This window comes from Penaeus vannamei, chromosome 33, assembly GCF_042767895.1.
Source record: "Penaeus vannamei isolate JL-2024 chromosome 33, ASM4276789v1, whole genome shotgun sequence".
Taxonomy (NCBI): Eukaryota; Metazoa; Arthropoda; class Malacostraca; order Decapoda; family Penaeidae; genus Penaeus; species Penaeus vannamei.
In genome coordinates this window covers 9,153,299-9,160,798 of record NC_091581.1, presented here as the reverse complement: position 1 = coordinate 9,160,798, position 7,500 = coordinate 9,153,299, and positions in this window count along the sequence as shown.

The following is a 7,500-nucleotide window of genomic DNA, read 5'->3' as shown; positions in this document are numbered from 1 at the left end:
ATCTTGATTCACCCCATTTTATTTAATTGTTGTAAACCATAAACGAGCAGTTAACGGCCAGCAGCTCAGGGAGGGGGGGGGGAGTTTCCGACCCCCTATTTGCCGGGTTTTCGGCAGTGCACCTGAGCCTTGGAGCTGGCTGTGTCTGTTTGTTTCATTGTTCACTTTCTTTGCTCGTTATTGTGCAGTGTGTCCGGTGTATTTTACTTTTTTTTATATAAAACAAACTCGTTTTAAAGTGAAGACCTTTTTATTTTTAATCTTTTATGGTTTACTTGCTAAGCACTCGAGGTGCGAACTCAGACGGAAGCCAGCCAGCCCACCGCGGGCGTCAGAGTGGGCGCTCGAGCCATCGCAGAGGCGGTTCGCGACATCTTGTGCTTAGGTGAGATAAGATGGTTGACTGATAGAGGGCAAGTGAGAGAGAGAGAAAGAAAGAAAGAAAGAAAAAGAGAGATAAAGAGAAAAATGAAAGGGAAGAGAGAGAGAGAGAGATAATGAGAAAAATAAAGGTAAAGAGAGAGAAAGAAAAAAGAGATAAAGAGAAAAAGAATAGGGAATAGAAAGAGAGAGAGAGAAAGAAAAAGAGAGAAATAAAGAGAAAAAGAAAATGGAAGAGAGAGTGAGCGAGAGGAAGAAAAAGAGAGATATAAAGACAAAAAGGAGAGAGAGAGAAATAAGAGATAAAGAGAAAAAGAAAAGGAGAGAGAGAGAGAAAGAAAAAGGGAGAGAGAGAGAGAAAGAAAAAAGGAGAGAGAGGGAAAGAAAAAAGAAAAAGATAAAGAGAAAAAGAAAAGGAAAGAGAGAGAGAGAGATAAAGAGAAAAAGAAAGGGAGAGAGAAAAAGGGGAGATAAAGAGAAAAAGAAAAGGAGAGAGATAAAGAAAAAAAGAAGGAGAGAGAGATAAAAAAGAAAAAGAGAAAAAGAAAAGGAGAGGGAGAGAAAGAGAGAACAAAGAAAGATAAAGAGAAAAAGAAAAGTAGAGGGAGAGAGAGAGTTATAAAGAGAAAACGAAAAGGGGAGAGAAAGAGAGAGAGAAAGAAAAAGAGAGAGATAAAGAGAAAAAAGAAAAGGAGAGGGATAGAGAGATAAAGAGAAAAAGAAAGGGAGAGAGAAAAAAGAGAGATAAAGAGAAAAAGAAAAGGAGAGAGAGATAAAAAGAAAAAGTATGACATTTTACTCTTTGGGTAAAAGCACACACACACACGCACATGTATGTAACATTATATACTTGAGTGTAATACATGTTCTTCTAAAAGCTAGAATGTAATTTTAATATAATTCTGTGAAATTTAATATGTTTCCGTGGTGTAGTTGTTAGCATGATCGCCTCTTACGCGACAGACTCGGGTTCGAACCCCGATGGTGACACTTCCTTGGATTTTTTATGCATGAAATTCATTTTGCATCTCTCTTCCTACTTCCCTGTCCTTCTTTATCTTTCTACTTTTGTTTCTGTCTCTCTAGTGTTTAAAATGTGAAGAAGTATGACGGAATTGGAGCGTTTGATTTTCTATTTTTTGGATTTGCTTGGTAGTTTGTTAGTGTTTATGCGCGTTTTCACAATTTTGTTGTTATTCCTCTCATCATCATGTGATTGTATTAGTAATAGGAAAAGCAATGAATGGGAGAAGGAAGAAGAAGACTAACAAGTGAAGCAGAAAAATAAATAAAAAAAAGAAGACGGAGTAGAAAAGTGGGAAGGAAAGAGGTGAAAAAGGGGAAGCAAATATTGTTTTATTGACTTGTTTATGTTGACTTCATTGCATACTTAGATAAAGCAAACGAACATATAGAAGAGAAGAATCGTAAGTTTCTTAGCAATGGGATCCGATTTAGTATAATCATAGTTACAGAGATTTTGGACTTGCAAAACAAAACGAACTGCAAGATCTCCCTTTACAGTAGCTAATTTTTTACCTTTATATTATGAAAGGTTTGTTGTCACTGTAGTTCATAGTGTCATGAAATAAATGAATGCTGCTTATAGTCCGGAATGAAAAGAAACCAGGCTATGTTAGCTATATATCTAGTGCCTTGGTATGAAATGGATTGCTGTAATTTGCACTTCATTTTACTTATTCCCATGATTTTTTCTTTCTTTAAGTAGATTTTTTTATATTGATACCATTTCATATATCATTCATTCGAAAAATTTAAAATGAACATATACACTATTTAGAAAGCATATAATTACAGGTTATATATTATTTCATATATATTTTTAAAACATACTCCGTTTGGGTAAACACTGTTATTTAAACGGAAAATTATACGAAATTTATTATATAAACACAAGAATCCTAAAAGGAATCCGAATAAACACCAATAATTTCGGAATTCATTGTTTATTGTTGACAAGGAATGTAAACTAAACCAACATTCAAGATAAAGTACTAAATCTGTCAAACGCTTCAAAGATTAGAACTGATTTCCAATGATATTTAGAAACAAGTAAGAATCTGGTTGTATTATTATTATCATTAGTGTGTGTGTGTGTGTGTGCAACGCATATGTAATGAATAATGAAGACTTGATTAAGATACGAATGTCTTTAAAGAAATTGCATTTGAAATATCTATCTCCACCCATTACGTAACTTTTATAGGATCTAGACTGACGACTGAATAGAAAATAATCCCTGGATAGACACAGGTAATTTACCTAACACAAACAAATATGAGTTGCTCTCTGGCTGCTGGAATGAGTTCCTTTTCTTTTGTTGATCATATCTGTCTATTGCTTCCTCTCTCTGTCTATTCTCTTTCTCTTTCTCTCTCTCTCTCTCTCTCTCTCTCTCTCTCTCTCTCTCTCTCTCTCTCTCTCTCTCTCTCTCTCTCTCTCTCTCTCTCTCTCTCTCTCTATTACATGATAGTAATAGTGATAATGGCTTTCTCCATCTCTCTCTTTTGCCCTTTCTTCACTATCTTTTCATTATATCTTTCTAAATTTATGGCCTACATTCACACACATCATAAATGAAGATATTTCGACGTCTGTTTATCATTCAATATTTTTCTTGATCCGCTGCTGCCAATTGTTGTTCGATCACTGTGAATGTAAAATGAATGTGTGCATCTCGATAAGTGAAAGTAGTAGATGGTTGTCTCTCTCTCCGACTTTCTTTTTCTTCCTTTTTCACATGCGTCTCTCTCTCTCTCTCTATTTCTGATTAAAATAGCATTCAGTATTCATTCTGAAGTTGAAATTGAGCAAGGTATATACGTCTATGCTGCAGCGATGACCAAGGATTAAACAAACACCAAAGGAAGGTCATGGAAGCTGCACACATCGCCACAGAGAAAATATGAACACCGCATCGGGTAGATTCAAACTATCCAAGGTCGCGGCGGCAATTGTGCGCATAACGAGCGCGAGGTCACGATCATCAGGTGATTCATCAGCTCCCATGTGATATAAATTTGCTGTGTATTTTCTCAAATGTATGTATGTATTTCTGACGAAAATATATTCGAAACCGGTCAAATGCATCTCTTGCATTGTGAAGATATTCATTCTCAATCATACCTTTCCACATTTGTCAACATGAATACGGTTCATAATAGAATTTGGTCTTGGCGAAAGATTTCTTAAGAAATTCATCAAGAATACAGCGCAAACAGAATGAGAGAGGATGAACGGACTGAATAAACGGCGCTCGAAAAGAAAAAGGGAATCATGAACCCGTAAAATGAAAGATAAAGACTGTCTCTCGGTTAGGCTTTTGGCCGGCCTCTCTGGGTCCCTCGCAGATGTATGTATGGGTCTCACAGGACCAGCTACAGGACAGTGCAATAGTAGTAGTATTTCACACTTTGGGAGCTGTACTGTCTGGCTTGTTTACTTTGAATTTTTATTTTTATTTTATTCGGACCAAAAGCAACATTAATTAATTTCATGAAACTGAACCACAGTGGCAACAAACCTTTCAAAATATATAAGTAAACATCAAGCTACAGTTAAAAGGAGATCGTGCAGTTTGTCTTATGTTGCAAATCCATTTCCTTTGTAACCTTGATTATACTAAATCGAAACTGATTTCTAACAAACTTGTAATTCTTCTCTTCTATACGTTCGTTTGTATTGTCTAAGTGGGCAACGTGGAAGGAAGACAACACTAAACAAGATAATAAAACAATATTTGTTTCTTTTTCACCTCTTTCCTTCTCCCCCTTTTCTTTTCATATCACTAATACAGTCACAGGATGACGATAGGATTAGCAACAAAAATATGAAAACGTGCATAAACAAATCCAAAAAAGGCAAAATCAGTCGCTCCATTTTTTCATAATTCTTTATAATTTAAACACTGGAGAGACATAAACAGAAGGAGAAAGATAAAGAATGGTAGGAAAGTAGATAGAGAAATGCAAACAGAAATTGATGCATAAAACTTTAGTAATCTCATCTCCGTCGGGGCTCGAACCCGAGTCTGTCGCGTAGGAGGCGACTGTGCTAACCACATCACTTCGGAAACGTCTGTTATTCAGATGAATTTTACTACCATTAAAATTTAGCATATATATATATATATATATATATATATATATATATATATATATATATATATATATATATATATATATATATATATATATATATTACATTGAAGTAAGTCCAATGTTCAAGAATTATAATGAAGTTCCCAACCTCTTCTTGGCTCTTTCAAGAATCTGTTTTCCCATGCATGTTGTTAATAAATCCGTCAAATACATTATTCATCTCATTGAGTTTAATATTCCCATGAGTTTATACAACTGCATTCGTTCATCTCTTGCATATTCCTCGACAACCATTAGACGATGTTCGACACTGGCCAACTATATGCTGATATCTATTTTACAAAAGTCGAAATATCTGAGAGTTATCACCGATGATTCCTGTTGAATATGTAAAATGCAATCCCGTTTCTTCACTTATTTTATAATATATGGCATTTCTCCCCAACTCACTACTTTTGCAACCATTTAGTGGCCATTTCTTCAGTATTTGTCCCACATTAAGGGATGTTCAGCCATTACCATGTTGATGATAAGAATAATAATGATGAAGATCAATATAATAGCATAATGATGATGATAATAATAATAATAATAGTTATAACAGTAATAATTATAATAGTAATCATAGTTATGAAAAAATAGATACTAGTAACTGATAAGAGTGCAACTACAAAAGGTAATAATATTAATAATGATAATGATAATTGTAATCACAACAGTGATAATGATAGTAATTATAATAATCGCAATACTAATAGTAATTAAAAGGATAGTAATGATAATAACAATGACAGTAGTAGCAGTACTACTAATAATAAAACTATTACAATTACTAATAAAGGTAACTGATATTGATTATAATAATAGTAATACGAAGGATATTGATAAATATAACGATGGCAATGAAGATGATGATATGATGCTAATGATGATGGTATTTAGAGCAACAGGAATAAAGGTAATTTTCATCATGGAAAGGATAGTGTATATATATTATAAAAGAGACAACAGGATTACTTATAATGACTATGATTAGAACGATAATGATAATGCCAGTACTGAAAATGTTAATGATAGTCAATCTCTGACTATGTTCCACCTCTCTCTAAATCTCTTCCTCCAATTCATTCCGAGGATTCATAATGATGGCTTATGATGGGTATATCAACTATGAGAAGAAGGGAAATGCAGGGAAGTGAGAGGAAAAATAGAATAAGAGAGATGCGGGTGGATCGAAAAGAAATCATTTGGTGACGATTGTAAATAAGCTTGTAGACCAACTATGTAGGCTGACAGCTAATATTACTAACTTCATATTAATGACCAAGTTTTCTCGCATCGTCTATTTGGTCTCTCTCTCTCTATACCTCTGTCTCACTCTCTATCTCTGTCTCTCTCTCGCTTTCTTCCTGCAGGTGTAGTGCAGACATGTGCTCCGCAGATTCTGGTGAAAAAGTCCTAACATTTAGCTATGACTTTCTGACTTCACTTGACACATAAAAACCTTCAAGTAAGCAAGACTCGCTGATTGTACAGTTGTGATAATCAAAAAGTATGTGTAGGGTAAAAAAACAAACAAAAAAAAAGGGCTTTATCCAAGAGCACTTTCATGAAAAAAGTTTGCGCATCTTTGCGCATGCGCAGTCAGAGCGTGCTGTTATATTTTCTATAATTAAATTCAAGAATATATCAATGACAGGAAGTACCTGCTCTCTCTACGAAACATTTCAAGGGAGCGGAGTAGAAGACAGTGTAGATTATGTAGAAACGGGAAGAGCGAATCTGGTAGAGACGAGATCGGACAAGCCTCCGCATCTAACCCCCCCCCTCCTGCGTGTCCTTGCCTGTGTCATTGCATGTGAAGTAGACAACGACTCGAATCCTCCCTTGTTGGCAACAGACACACGAGTCCAATCATCTAGAAGTGAACTCACCTGCCGTTGACAGCATTCATCAAGTCGCTATGAAATTACGTGCTTTGTCAGTAAAAAATCTATAGCTGAAAAAAATAGTTTCATGAGAAGAGAGAAGAAAATGGAATGTGGACAAGAAATCTTGTAAGGTGAATTACAACAATTCATCTCATACGGTACAAACAGAAAATTATATGAAATGTAAACAAGAATTACATTCCATATGGTACATAACAGAAGCTATATGATTAGCACAGGATCCAGTTGTCACAATGCAATAGTAGTAGTATTTCGCACCTTGGTAGCTGTACTGCCTGGTTTGTCTCTTTTGTATTTGTATTCAATTACGGACTAAAATAGTATTCGTATATTTCATGACACTGTGACACTACAGTGACAACAAGCCTTTCAAAATATATTGTAAAAAAGATATCATTCTTCTCTCCTACAAAATCGTAATTGTTTTCTGAAGTAGACAAAGTAACACTAAGCAAGACAATAAAACAAAATTTGCTTCTTTTGTCTCTTTCCTTCATTCCATCCTTTCTACCCCATCTTTATTTTTATTTCTTTCTCTTCATCACTTGTTTTTCCTCTTCTTCCTCCTCCCAGTCTTTGCTTCTCATATTACTAATAGGACAGCAGACGTGAAAACGCGAATAAACACTAACAAACAAGAAAGCAAATGAAAAAAATCCGAAACCAAATCTCATTCCTTCATATTCCGCATTGTAAACTAGAGAAAGAGACAGAAACAAAAATATAATTAAAAATAGAACGGAAGATAAGTATATAAAAATGCAAACAAAAATGCATGCAAAAATTCAAGCAATTAGTCTCCGTCGGGGATTGAACCCGAGTCTGTCGCGTAGGAGGCGACCGCGCTAATCACTACACCACAGACCCATTTATAATGATTGTTGATTTTGTTTTAAATATATTATACTTATATATGGTATGTTACATGCATGCGTGCGTGCGTGCGTGCGTGCGTGCGTGCGTGCGTGTGTGTGTGTGTGTGTGTGTGTGTGTGTGTGTGTGTGTGTGTGTGTGTGTGTGCGCGCGCGCGATTTCACTAAAAGAGT